The 15127-nt window shown below is 39.0% G+C and overlaps 1 non-coding gene across 1 annotated transcript; it reads left to right on the top strand.

Moving 5' to 3' along the window:
• The first annotated feature begins 453 nt into the window (after positions 1 to 453).
• LOC111727262 lies at positions 454 to 613 on the top strand. Its single transcript, XR_002774855.1, has one exon. It is a non-coding gene; the product is annotated as a U1 spliceosomal RNA (small nuclear RNA).
• The last annotated feature ends 14514 nt before the right edge of the window (positions 614 to 15127 follow it).

The following is a 15127-nucleotide window of genomic DNA, read 5'->3' as shown; positions in this document are numbered from 1 at the left end:
TTCTCCAGATTTCTCCAATTTTCTCCAGACTCTGGAGAGTTTCCTGCTGAGCTGGCCCTTTCACCCACCATACCCCAAGTCACAGCCCCCTGAAAGACATTGCCAGGATACGGAAGGAAGAAAAACCACACAAGCAAGAGCCCAGGAACTTGTACTGCAGGACAGAATCTATCTCAGCTGAGATTTCCTGCTTCTGTGCACATCAGCCTGAGAACAATTAGACAAATAACAGGAGTTGGCATCTTCCTGGGACCTTACAGTGTGAAGAGCTCGTTCATGGACACTATGCACATCAGTCCTATGAGATGAAAAATGGAGGCTCGGGGAGGTTAGAGGAATTTCCTGAGAACCCACAGGAAGTCAGGACTCATAATTCTTCTCAGATATCTTCTGACAAAAGACAGAGATGGGCCAGGCAGAGACCCAGGGTGGGATGCAGAATAAGGACCCTTCATATTCACCTGGCAGGGGAAATACAATGATCTTGAAAAGGGCTTTCCCAGAGCAAGGCTTATCCATTACACTGTGGATGTGCTGACCCCTGCTGTTCCCCCTAAATGTGTGAAATTACATAATTTGTGGTAGTGGGGCACGGGGCTCATGCTCTCCCCTGAAAGAGAAAAGAAAAAGAGAGAGAATAAGGACCCTTTGCCACTGCATATACCCTCCTGCTCTCCTATCTTACATCTCCCTCATCAAAGTCTTGATCTCAAAAAGCCCACAGTCTTGATCCACTCCCCTCAGTGAGAAGGACTTCTCCTTGCCATTCTTGAGATAGACTTCCCCATGAGGAGGGTCCCTCTAGCCCAGGAGCACAGGCTCCAGGGACCCACACCCTTAAAGCCTTGTTTCAAAGCAGCCATCTGAGGTCTACACCTCCAGTCCTCACAAACCAATCCCAGCCCTGAACTCCAGCAAGAGCAGCCCTGCTGGATGACCAAGTGTGCTCCTTCTCAGCCTAGTGTCATGATTCTGAGCTAGCTGTGTGTTGAGTAAACACATCTACTCTTCCTACTGAGGTGGATGCTTCCTTCCAAACTCAAGCTGAAGAGTGGTGTTCAAACCAAAAGGCAGACTCTCTGAGGAGGAAGGAAGGATTAATTGGGCAAGTAAAGGGGGCTGTGAAAACTGATTCCTATGATCCCCAGAGGGCAGGGGCTGAGCAGATACCTACCTAGATGCTGTGATGCTCAAGATCTGTTCTTGACTGGGCTTTCGCCTCTAATCTCTCAACAGATTTTGAGCAAGTCTCTGCCCCTTGGCCCTTTGTTTTCCCATCTATAACCATTTCTTCCAGTCTTCCCTGTCTGAAGTCTCATTTTAAAAGCCCCATGTTCTCTGATCTAATTTTCTCTTTGTTACTCTGTTTTTCTGTTGGAGGTGGCAAGAGGGAGGTGTCAGTGTTCCCAGGAAAGATTCACGACACTAGGCTGAGAAGGAGCTTTGGGAGAATTCATAAAGGGAAAGATTCCTTGGACTCACCTAGGTCCTTGAATCAGACTCTAGTTTGGGCCCAGCAATCTACCTTTTTAAGCACCCAGGTGATTTTGATATAAGATTCTGACTCACAAATGGAACATTTGAATGGGCCAGAGACTGTGCTAAATGCTTTGCAGGCACATTCAAAGGCCAGCTTTGTGGCTGTGCAACCAGTACAAACACACAGCCCACACTCAGAAAGGCCTATAGTAGGGGGTTCAGTCTATTGTCTCATCTTAAAATGTTTAATGATTCTATCTTTGGATTTAGATTTTGTAAGTGAAATCCAATGGGACAATTAAACACATGCTAAGTACTTCCAGGGTTACTAATGAAACCCTGGTGCACTTAGTCTCAAGGTAGGGTCCAGGCACCTGTAAGGGTCTGTACTTACCAGGAAAGTAGCTTCCTGCCTGAGTGCATAACATTAATACCAAATTAAAACACAATGACAGGCTGGGGAAATATGGATAAAATGAAAAATCTTTTCTCTTCTTTTTGAACAAGGAACTCCATATTTTTCATTTTTCACTAGAGCCTAAATTGAGTAGCCAGTACACAGATGGGGCATAGAACTTCTGCAACATCCCCCTAACACATGTGTTTACCTTTTTCCATTTTATAAGTGAGAAAGTGGAGCTTAGAAAGTATGTTACCCAAGGTAACAGTGCTGAGAGTAGCTAGGTGGTTTTAACCCAGGTCAGTTTGATCCCAGAGCTCTTAAAATAAAAGTGGAAATGCTTATGTGGAAAATTGTTTACAAATCTGATACAAATGGAACATGGTACTGTGGCTGCTAGAAACCATCTGACTTCACCTGCATCAGCAAGGATTGGCCGAATGTTGGCTGTTTTTACTGTACTTGTGATTTGTCTGCACAAGAGTGGATGCTCTGGAGACTGGAAGTACAAGCAACTGCATTTTCTGTGCAGAGACAGCAAGAAAGGGCCTTGAGAGAAGCCCAATGTTCCAAGGCTCTCTCTACCATGTACTTACTGAGCCCCAAAAGTTTTGATAAAGATCCCAGATCCCTTCCTTCTATGCTCCAAATCAAAACTCACAAAGGAGGGGAGATATGGATAAAATGGTGGTAGATAATGAGATACAAACAGTAGCTCTGACTTCAGGATAAAATAACCAGAATTTAGCAGGTTTAAACTGGCTGGGTGGCCAGAATGAAGCTTGGTCAGGGTCTTGCCTCCTCTGGTGAGCATGCTCCTCTCTCATGCTCTCAAACTGGAGAGTTAGGGTTCCTTATCTAGAAAACATGTCCACAGATGGGGACAGCAAGGGATTGGAAGAGCAGGTTCTGGGCTGGTATTGTGTTCTAATGACTTCAGCTTCTTAATCCTCACTCCAGGAGGCAGGTATTACTATTGACATTTTATAATGGAGAGCACAGTCTCAGAGTGGTAAATTATCACATTTAGTCCTTAGGGAGGCTTATTTTCCTTAAAGTGTTTCTATATACATTATCTTAAGAGATGTGCAAGATGTCATGAGGCAAACAGAGGTAGATGTTATTATACCCATCTTATAGGTAAGTAAACTGAGGCTCAGAAAGGAAAACTTAAGTAATAATACAAGAAGCTTCCCCATTCTCAGCCTCCAGGAAGTCCCAGAGCCACACAATTAAGACAGAAACAAATCTGGCTGGAGGAATATCAGAAAGCTTTTCGAGTCTCAGAATATCCTGTCATCTCATAGTCATAATCACCGTAGCTAACTTTGGTTGATTGATCCCTATGGCCAGGCACTGTCCCAAGCACAGGGTGCAGAGAGGCTGGACATTCAGTCTCACAGCTGGTAAGAGGAGGAGCTGGGACTTGAACTGAGGGTATCTGGTTCCAGAGTGCACTCTTGCTCTCAAACATGTTGCTATTCTCCCTCCTAAGACGATGAGCAGGGAAAGGCTTGCAAACTCAAGTGGATTTTAAGGAGCTATGAGGTGCAGGGTAAAAAAAAACTACTCAGCAATATTGTTTGTGTTTGACCTAGTTTGTAGTCTCTCTCCTCTTACCTCAGGTCTTGGCATTGGTCTTCTACCCACTTCTGCCTTTAGTGCATCCTGTCCTGATTTCCTTTCTCTGTTTTCTTAACAGAGATAGTTGCTTTTTGAGGTGGGCTCTTTGTGTGAATGAGCCAGTATACAGATATTTTATCTTCCTACTGCCTGCTTTTAGGGAATCAAAAGAGATAGGCTGTAACTTGCATTCAACTAACAGGACTTTTCAGAGAATGTAACCTCTACTGGAGAAAAGGGGCTTGTTTTTCATATTCAATCAGGATATACCAGGAAATGCTAAGTAAGTCACATTCTCTTCAAAGGGTGACAAATCATTCCATTACCCTCTCTGTTCTGGCTTCCTCTGTCCCTCAACCTGCCGGAGTTTATATCCTTTCCTATAGGGCCAAGATTGGCATTTCTTAAATTATTTCTTTACCATCCCTTGTTAGCTAATTGGCTAACATCCATTCAAGCCATGGAGAGATCAACCCCCTTGATCCGATCTCTTATTTTTACGGCTGAGAACTGAGAAGTAGTGCAGTGGTTGTAGGGTTAAACCCACTCTACCACTCTCACGCCATGTGGTTGATGTTTTAACCTCTTAACTTTTATAAACCACAGGTGTCCAAAGATAAGAACAGCTCTGGCTTTGTAGGGCTGTTGTGAAGACAAATGGGATAATGTATTTAAAATCTTCAGCACAATGGCCTGACACATAGCAACTACTCAGTTAATATTAGCCATTAAAATGATTAAGATTAATAGATAAAAAGTGTCTCCATATACATCCTATGAGGTAGGAGCCAAGCCAGAGTTAAACCTCAACTGTTCTGGGTAGCTGCTGTCCAAACCATTGTTTACATATGACTTTCATTTTATTTGTAGAGTTTCCTTCACCTGTTTAATGCAGGATATGGTTCTAGTGATGTTGGAAGCAGAATTCCATAAGCATCTTTTCCTCTAAATTGGTGGATTTCAAAGAAGAATGATGGACCAGAATCCCCCAGGCAATCTCCTCCTGCACTCCTCTCCTGCCACTTTGAATCCTGCTACAAAAGTACCCACTTATATAGAGGGGAGCCAGACTGAGCCACCTCTGCCACCATTCCTGCTTCCAAGTGCCCATGATAAGAACATTCACAGGGCGAGAGGACCTACTGGGTCTTTTTTGCCACTCTCAGGGAGTGGGCCACATTGACTCTTGGTCTCCCTTGGCACAAAGTCCTCCTCCTTTTTTTATATTGAAATATTTGTTGGAATAATTGTAGATTTACATGCAGTAAAGAGAGACAGATAAATCCTGTGAACCCTTCACCTAGTTTCCCCTTTAGATAGAAGTACAATTTAGTACTAAAGTACAATTTCACAACTGGGATGCTGACATTGATGTAATCCACCAAAGTCATTCAGACATCTCAGTTTTCCCTGTACTTGTATTTTATGTGTACACATGTGTGAGTGCACTTATTCCTATACACTTCACCACATGTGCATGTTCATGTTGCCACACTAGTCGAGATACTCCCTCACTACAAGAATCCCTCCTGCTGCCCTGTTAAAACACACCTACCTGCCATCTCCCCTATTCCTATCCCCTATCTTAGGCAACTAATAATCTAGTCTCCATTTCTATAAATCTCTTCATTTTAATGTCATGTAAATGGAATTATACAGTACATAATCTTGGATCTGTTCACTTAGCATTAATCCCTTGAGATTCACCTTAATTCTTACATATATCAATACTTTGTTCTTTTAATTATTGCAAGTAATCCATGGATATTAGTTTGTTTTCTCTTTTGTCCTTTAAAGGATAACCATGTTATTTACAGTTTGAGGCTATTACAAATAAAGCACCTTTTATTAAAACATATTTTATTTATTATACATAAGTTGCTAAGAACATTCATGTAGTCCTCTTTCCTTTCCAATCACTAATTTCTTTCATATACTGATGTTCCTACCTTGCTGAGGTCTTTTTTTTCTGCTGTGGCAAATATAACTTATCCTTACACCATCCTTTCTATGCCAACTCCTAGCAGCTCTGAATATGTCCAGATGCTCTCCTACAGATATTTATCATGAGGTAGATGCCTCTCAGCCCTATCCTTATAGAAATAAAATAACAAATATAATCATAAGATGGTTAACCAAAAGAATCATTTGGCTGAACTCTCTTAGTACAACTGGAGAAAAAAAGAGAACTCAGCCATACCTGTCATGAGGACCTTACCTGGAGTTGTAGAGCTCAGGGAACACAATGAGGTGATGGTGTGTAGGAGACAACATGTGATCCAGAGCTGTGGAGATCTGACTCAGTAGCCAAGTGATTGGGAGCCAGTCACCCTCCCCCCAGCGAAGGTCTAGGACAGGAGGAAGCCTATCTCCAGTTTTCAGTTTGAGGTGGAAGCTGCACTCTGAGTGGAAAGCTTGGAAAAGTGGGTGGACTGGAATAGTATACAGCAACCAGATTTGAATACTAGGTGGAGTCAATTTACTATTACTTTGGTGGCTGGTAAGACAGCCATACTAGGAATGGCTCAAAATTCTTGAGCTGCCGGTATGGCCTTAGCACCATTCTGATCAATACCATTTCTCTTACCATTCTCATTTCCTGTCCTCTTTCTCTCCTCTTTGTCAATTCTTTTCTATCATTCCCCCTTAATTTTATTCTTTTTCTCTTCTTTTTCTTGTTCCTTCTTTTTTCTTCTTTCTTTCTTTTCCTATTGTTTCTCCCTGCTTATTCTTCACTTCTCTTCCTTTGGCCTTACACCAAGAGGCCTCTTCAACACCTAAGCTGTGAGACAAGGTAATTTAAAGCAAAGGAGGAAATGAGAAGAAATAAGGAGAAAACAGAAGTGAACAAGAAGAAAGCACACATGAGGAAGAACCAATAGAAAAATTTGGGCAACATGAAAAATCAAGAGAGCAAGTCCCCTGAAGGACCATGAGGCAACTACTACAGAAGACACCACCTATAAAGAATTAATGGATTTAACAAAAAGAGAATTTAAAATATGGATGATAAAGACAATAAAGCGAATGGACAAGAAAATGGAAAGACAGAACAAAAAGAGGGATGAGCAATATGTAGAATATAGAAAGAATATGGCAGACCTTAAGGAAATGAAGGAGACAATCAGGAAATACAAAGATGCAGTAGTATCAAAAGTACATTAGACCACAGAGAAAAAAGAACCTCAGAACTAGAGGATAACGTTCTTGAGTTAACCCAGGTAGTTAAAGAGGCATAAAAGAAGAGAGGGCAAGCCAAAGAGTTGCTTAGAGAACTACAAGACTTCAGGAAGCATTCACGCACATGAATAATAGGGATCCCTGAAGGGAAAGAAGATTGTCCCGAAGGAATGGAAGCCCTACTGGAGACTGTGATAAATGAAAACTTCCCAAATTTTACTAGAGACCCTGACAGCCTCCTTTCAGATGGATATCGAACCCTGAGTCATCTCAACTCAACTAAAGCCTCTCCAAGACACATTGTAATGAACCTGTCCAAAGTCAAGATGAAAGAAAAAATTGTACATGCAGCCAGGAGTAAGCACCAAGTGACCTACAGAGGCAGAGCCATTAGGATGACAGCAGGCTTTTCAACTGAAACTTTCCAAGCCAAAGGAAAATGGTCATCCACCTTCAACATTCTTAAAATAATTTTCATCCCAAAATTCTGTATCCTGCAAAACTAAGCTTCAAACTGATAGAGAAATCAAATATTTTGCAGATATACAAACACTGAGGAAATTCATGACAACAAGACCAGCTCTATAGAAAATACTTTGACTTATTCTCAACACTGACCATCACAACAGACCACCAAAAAAGTGAATATAGAGAAGCTAAAGGTCAAAACTTAGCTTCAACAATGGCACAAAGGATAAAAGTATACAATGGATTTTTACAAAATAAAATAAAAAGAATTCCACCACACTTATCAATTCTCTCCATAAATGTTAATGGCTTTAATTCCATAGTGAAGAGGCACAGGCTGGCTGATTGGATAAGAAAGTACAAACCAAAAAAAAAAAAAAAAGAAGAAGAAGAAAGTACAAACCATCCATATACTGTCTCCAGGAAATGCCCCTACCCTTGAAGAACAAATAAAGACTCAGGGTTAAGGGATAAAAAACAGCTTTTCAAGCAAATGGAAATCAAAAGAAAGGAGGGGTTGCAATCTTATTTTAAGATACAAGACAAAGATGGACAATTCATACTGGTCAAGGGAACAATACGAAAAAAGGACATTTCAATTTTAAATATTTATCCACCCAACATAAATGCTCCCAAAGCTAAAGAATATATACATACACCATCCCAAAGCTAAAGAATATACATATTTTTTGTCAGCCCATGGAATATACTCCAAAATAGGTCACATCCTAGAAAACAAATCAAATCTCAACAAAATTAAAATAATAGAAATTATACTTTATATCTTCTCAGACTACAAGGCAATAAAGGTAGAATTCAACTCCAACAAAAACATTCATCTCCACACAAAGACACAGAAAGTAACAACCTTATGCTGAATGATAGTTGGGTTCAGGAAGAGATAAAAGAGAAAATTGTTAAATTCCTCAAACATAACAACAATGAAGACACAAGTTACCAAAACTTGTGGGATACAGTGAAAGCAGTCTTAAGAGGAAAATTTATCACATTAACAACCTACATTCAAAAAACAGAAAAAGAGCACATCAACAAACTCTGAACTCTCTTATGGAATTGGAAAAAGAAGAAAAATCTAATCCCAAACCCAACAGAAGAAAAGAAAGAACCAAAATTAAATCAGAAATTAATGAAATTAAAAATTAAAGAATCTTTCTGAAAATTAATGAGACAACAATTTGGTTTTTTGAAAAAATAAATAAAATTAATAAACCTTTGGCCAGATTAACTAGAAACAGAAAGTAAAATCCCTAATAACCTCAATCAGAAATGATAAAGGGGAAATAACAACAGATACCACAGAGATACAAGAGATCATCTCTGAGTATTATAAGAAACTCTATGCCCAGAAATTTGACAATGTGGAGGAAATGGATCTGCACCCTCTCCCTAGACTTAACCAAAAAGAAATAGATCTCTCGAACTGACCAAATTTAAGAACTGAGATCAAAGAAACAATAAAAGATCTCTCAACAAAAAAAGTCCTGGTCCAGATGGCTTCACACCAGAATTCTTTCAAACCATCAAAGAAGAGTTAATACCCATGCTGCAGAAATTATTCCAAAAAACTCAGAAGGAAATAATCTTCCCCAATATGTTTGACAAAGCAAACATCACCCTGATACAAAAACCAGGAAAAGACCCAACTAAAAAGGAGACCTTCAGACTAATTTCACTAATGAATATAGATGCAAAAATTCTCAATAAAATCCTAGCCAATGGATTACATCTGTACATTAAAAAAATCATTCATCACGATCAAGTAGGTTTCATCCCAGGTATGCAAGGCTGGTTTAACATATGCAAGTCTATAAACGTAATTCACCATATCAACAGAAGCAAAAACAAAGACCATATAATCCTCTTAATAGATGCAGAAAAAGCACTGGATAAAATTCAGTATCCTTTTCTAATTAGAACACTTAAAAATATTGGCATAGGTGGCACATTTCTTAAACTGATCAAAACATCTATAACAAACTTACAGCTAATATCATACTGAATGGAGTAAAACTGAAAGCTTTTCCACTTAGAACTGGAACCAAATAAGGTTATCCTCTATCACTACTACTATTCAACATAGTGCTGGAAGTTCTTGCCAATACCATCAGGCAAGAGAAGGAAACAAAGGGCATCCAAAGGGCATCCTCACAATTATGTGAGGTCGAACTCTCATTCTTTGCTGATGATATGATGTTATACTTAACCCCAAAGACTCAACCACCAGACTCCTGGAAGTGATCAAAAAGTACTGTAATGTCTAAGGATATAACATCAGTAGTCTTTGTATATGCCAATAACAGCCAAGATAAGAAGTTAATCAAAGACACAATTCCCTTCATAGTAACTTCAAAAAAAAAAAAATGAAATACCTAGGAATATAACTAACAAAAGAAGTGAAGGACCTCTACAAAGACAATTACAAAACCCTAAGAAAAGAAATAGCAGGAGATATTAACAAATGGAAGAACATACCATGCTCACGGTGGGGAAGAACATTGTGAAAATGTCTATACTACCCAAAGCAATCTACAGATTCAATGCAATCTCCATTATAATACCATCATTATACTTTCAAGATTGGAAAAAACAATTCTTCATTTGGTATGGAACCAGAAGAAACCCCATATAGCCAAGGCAATTCTTAGTAATAAAAACAAAGCCAGGAGCATCTCCCTACCAGACTTCAAGGCCATAGTGATCAAAACAGCATGATATTGGCACAAAAATAGGGACATTAACATTTGGTACCAAATAGAAAACCATGAGATGAAACCCACATCTTACAGCCACCTGATCTTTGATAAACCAAACAAGTACATATGCTGGGGAAAATCCCTATTCAATAAATGGTGTTGGAAGAACTGGATAACCACACATAAAAGATTGAAACTGTACCCATACCTCTCACCACTTATAAAAATTGATTCAAGATGGATAAAAGATTTAAGCCTAAGGCATGAAACAATAAAAATCCTCGAGGAAATGAAGATATCAACCTGGAAAAAGATTTTATTAAGAAGAATTCTGTGGAAATTGCAATAACAACAATAATAAACAAATGGGACTTAATTAAACTGAAAAGCTGTACAGCTAAGGCAATATAACCAAAGCAAATAGACAACCTGCAGAATGGGAAAAGATATTTGCATACTATGAATTGGACAACTCAAGCCTGACCCCGGCCAAAACTGCAAAAAAAAAAAAAAGAAGACAGATGAATGGTTAACAAACATGAAAAAATGCTCATTGTCCCTAATCATCAGAGAAATGCAAATCAAAACTACCCTGAAATATCACCTAACCCCAGTGAAAATGGCCACATCACAAAGACTCAAAGCTGCAGATGCTGGTGTGGATGTGGAGAGAAGGGGAACACTTTTACCCTGCGGGTAGGACTACAAACTAATACAACCTTTTTGGAAGGAAGTATTGAGAATCCTCAGAGAACTCAAGTTAGACCTCTCATTTGATCCTGCAATCCCATTAATAGGCATCTATCCCGAAGAAAAAAAAGCCTTTTATCATAAGGACATTTGCACTAGACCGTTTATCACAGCTCAATTTACAACAACCAAAATGCGTAAACAGCCTAAATGCCCACCAACCCAGGAAGGGATTAACAAGCTGTGATTTATGTATACCATGGAATACTATCCAGCCATTAAAAAAGATGGAGACTTTATATCTTTTGTATTAACCTGGATTGAGCTGGAACACATTCTTCTTAGTAAATCATCACAAGAATGGAGAAGCAAGAATCCAATTTATTCAATTCTAATATGAAGGCAGTAGATGATCTAATGCAAGGGGTGGGGTAGGGAAATGAGGGAGTAGGGGTAGGGGAGGAGGGAGGAAGATGGAGGGTGACAGTGTATGGCACACCTGTTGGGGGCAGGACACAATTATAAAAGGAACTTTACCTAACAAATGCAATGAGTGTAACCTAATTCTTTGTACCCCCAACAGATCCCAAACAATTAAATAAATTCCGAAAAAAGAAACAAAATTGAATAGATATGAGCTAGGAAAGCATATGGAATCTTGAGCAAGTCACTTGACCCTCTAAATCTGTTTCATACTCACTATAATAAAGTAACTAATAGTTGTTAGTTTCCTTACTAACAGCTTATGATGATAGTATAATGAAATGGTTTGAAGGTGGAACTCTGGTACCAAGTTGCCTGACTTTGAGTCCTGGCTCTACCACTTGGTTCTGTTACCTCAGGCAAGTTAGTTACCCTCTCTGTGCCTCAGTTTTTCCATCTGTAAATGACATGTTAACAGTACCTATCTTGTGGGATTTTGTGAGGATTAAATTAACACATGTAAGTAACATATGTAATGCATGTTCAGAACAGTATCTGGTTCATAGTATTTATGAGCTCGTGAACATTAGCTCATCTTGCTATGTGGCAGGCCCTGTTCTAAGCACTTACACAAATTATTTTATTTAATCCTATAGGCTGACTTAATAGATAAAAAATTAAATTTAAGGGCATATGTCACTTGCTCCATTGTCATTGGGCTGGAAGATGAGGGAGCTCAGATTCATTCAAACCTATCTTTGTTCTAATCTTCTACACTATCCTGCAACTCATAAATTGGAAGTACCATTTCCTGGCCTCACAGAGCAAGGATTTTGAGGATTTCAGAGAAAAATATGTTCCATAATGTTTAGTATTCAAACTATTTCATATGTTAGTTTCCTCTTTTATCTACCAGTGGTTGATGAACAGTAGATGATTTTGTAGTTCTATATATAGCAGAAATTGGCCCCTTTAAGATACAAACCACCAAAATAAAGGCAGCAATTTAAAGGTATTGATGAATGCACCTGCAAACATTTGCAATGCTGACTTGATTAAATAATCACAGCCAGATTTTGGACAAGTCCATCTATCGCAACCATAATTTGTTACAACAGAGCAGTTGCCTCACTCCCTTTTCAGAGACCTTTGCAGCTACAATGTAGAGATTGCTCAGCCAGTGGCACCAGTGTGAGCTCCTATGGGATAGGGGCCACACATTCTTCATTTAGTTCCCTCAGCATTTAACACAGTGTAAGAAAGGAGTAGACACTCAGTAAAACTGTACAGAACCCCAGTGAGATAACTGGTGTAACAAAGAAAGCCCTAGGCCAGTGATCAGAAGACCTATCAGAACTCTGTGAGCCTCCTACTAGCTGTGTGTCTTTGGGGGTGTCACTTCCTCCTCTATGAGACTGTCTCCAGCTTTGAAACTAGGGGTTTCAATCATATACACCCTAGTCTTTCTACTTCTATATTCTCCACTGGTGGCAAAGCACCAGGCCACCCATTTTTCTTTTTAATTGTTGAGGAATCATTAAGAGTACAAAGAACCAGGTTACACTGCTTACATCCATTAGGTAAAGTCTCTCTTATCACCCTTTTACCCTGCCTCCTTTCTTCCTTTCTCCTTTTTTCTTTCAGTTAGCAAACAAATATTCCCTACTATGTGCCAGATACTATGTCAGAAGCTGGGAACTCAATGGTGAACAAGATAAATGAAGAAAAAAGGCACGTGTTTATTGACTTACTGAATAGTATAAAGGCACAATATTCTATTCTTATTTTGAAAACTTGCTTCAACATACAAGCTAACTATGCTATTTTTATTACTCTCAATGATATGCCTAGAAGGGATAAAAGAATATCCAGTTATGCCAAACACCTTAGTTTTTCAATTCTGACATAAATAGCTAATGATTATGGTTTAAATTCAGTTTTAAACCAGAATTACCAAGGTCCAATACAATAGTTACCCAACTGAGATTGGCCAGCAGAAACTCTATGACAAATTACCTCTATTCCAATTTTAAAATGTGTTTTTAAAAAATGTCTTCCAGGCCCGGAACAGTGGTTCATGCCTGTAATTCTAGCACTTTGGAATTCTCACTTGAAGCTGGAAGTTCAAGCTCAACCTGGGCAATAAACTGAGACCCCCATCTCTACAAAAAAATTAAAAATTAGCTGGGTGCGCTGGTGTAGACCTTATAGTCCCGGCCTCTCAGGAAGTTGATGCAGAAGAGACCACTTGAGTCCTGGAGTGAGCTACGATAATGCACTCTAGCCCACTGAGACCCTATCTTAAAAATAAAGATTTCCAGGCGGTGCCTGTGGCTCAAAGGAGTGGGGCACCATATGCCGGAGGTGGCAGATTCAAACCCAGCTCTGGTCAAAAACTGCAAAAAAATTAAATAAATAAATAAATAAATAAATAGACTACCACTTCTGTAATGTATCTTTGAAATGATTTCAGACACATGGTTTGATGCTTTGGAGTGAACTCCCTCTTCCTTCAAAAGTGTAACGCCATATTAGATCCCATACGTGAGAACTTGGAACAAATCCCTCTCCCCTCAGGAATATTACCTCAAAATCTCATCAGATACCCCTATATCTGAGTAGGTATAAGGGTAAATGACTCACCTACTAGATTTCAAAAATACATATAAACTCGAATTTGACAGATAGCTTGAGAGCTTAGGCTGTGGCACAGTGACATCCTGTTAGCTTTGGCTATAGTCACTGAAGCACTGTCCTAGAGCAGTATTTTTATACCTTTTTTATTTCATGGCATACTTGAACCCATAGTTCTACAGCACACCTAAATTATGTTTATTAAAAAAAGAGAGCAAAAAAAGAATATATTTACTGTACTTAGAACTTCTTTCTAAAATAATTAATGATCTATAAAAAGTTTTGTGGCACACTATAGAGGATTAAACATCACACTTACTACAACAGTCACCAATATTATAACTCATCTGAGGAATTACTGAGAACAAGACATTCTCCTGGCAAGCCTGGAAATCTCTTGTGACTTGGAAGACAAGCCACCAAAAAACTCAGTAATCTTGGAGGAGCAAAGTTCAATCCTGTAGTAGTACGGCTATTGTTAAACATTAAGCATTTTATGACAGTTCCTTAAAGGATTAGTGGGGAAAATTTGCATTTAGTATTTTGAAGATCATTTCCTTGAGCACATACTCCGTTGGCACCTATGAGATCATTTCCCTGAGATGCAGCCCCTGCATGTCTTTGCTTAGTAATCTTTCTGCCTATGATGTATCTTCTCAATAAAAGGACTCTGCGAGAAGTGCTCAGTGCTATCCTGCACCTATGATTAGCCTTACCTCTTGCAGTATGTACTGTCAATCCATGTCTCGCATGATCATTTATGTGGTTGCAATAGCACACCTACGATCCTCTCATGCCACTGTCCTAGAGGGACCTTCCACGTCCTCAAACATCTCTGCTTCAGTGGTCCAGCCAGCTTCTCCCAAGAACTGCTCATATAAAGGTTCATATAAACCTCAAACTTCAGTTAGACTCCTTTCTCTGCCCCCCAAACTATCATGCTAGTCCAATTTACCCTCCAGCTTATTTCAATAGATTTAGGTGATACAAAGTATGTTTTTGTTATATAGATTAATTGTATAATGCTGAAATCAGGGCTTTTAGTGTATCCATCACAAAGAGTGTACATTGTACCCAATAGTTAGATCTTTATCCCTCATCCCCAATACCAACCTCCTCCTCCTTCTCAATGTCCAATATACGACTTTATGACTATATGTATCCCTCATTAAGCTCACACTTATGAGAATATATAGTATTTACATTCCAAATCCTGACATATTTCACTTAGGATAATGGTCTCTAGTCCCATTTGAGTTGCTGCCAAAGACATTATTTCATTCCTTTTTATGAGTAATACTCCATGGTGTACACATGAACATATCACATTTTCTTTATCCACTCAGCAGTTGATGGGCACTTAGGTTGATTCCATTATCTTTATAATTGTGAATTGTACTGTTTTAAATATTCAGATATAGTTGTCTTTTTAATAAAATAACTTCTTTTCCTTTAAGTAAACACCTAGCAGTGGAATTGCTGGATTGAACAGTAGGACTAGTTTTAGTTCTTTGAG

This window comes from Otolemur garnettii, unplaced genomic scaffold, assembly GCF_000181295.1.
Source record: "Otolemur garnettii isolate 467f Iridium unplaced genomic scaffold, OtoGar3 scaffold00003, whole genome shotgun sequence".
Taxonomy (NCBI): domain Eukaryota; kingdom Metazoa; phylum Chordata; class Mammalia; order Primates; family Galagidae; genus Otolemur; species Otolemur garnettii.
The sequence above is the reverse complement of the archived record's forward strand: the minus strand, read 5'-3'. Positions and strand labels throughout refer to the sequence as shown.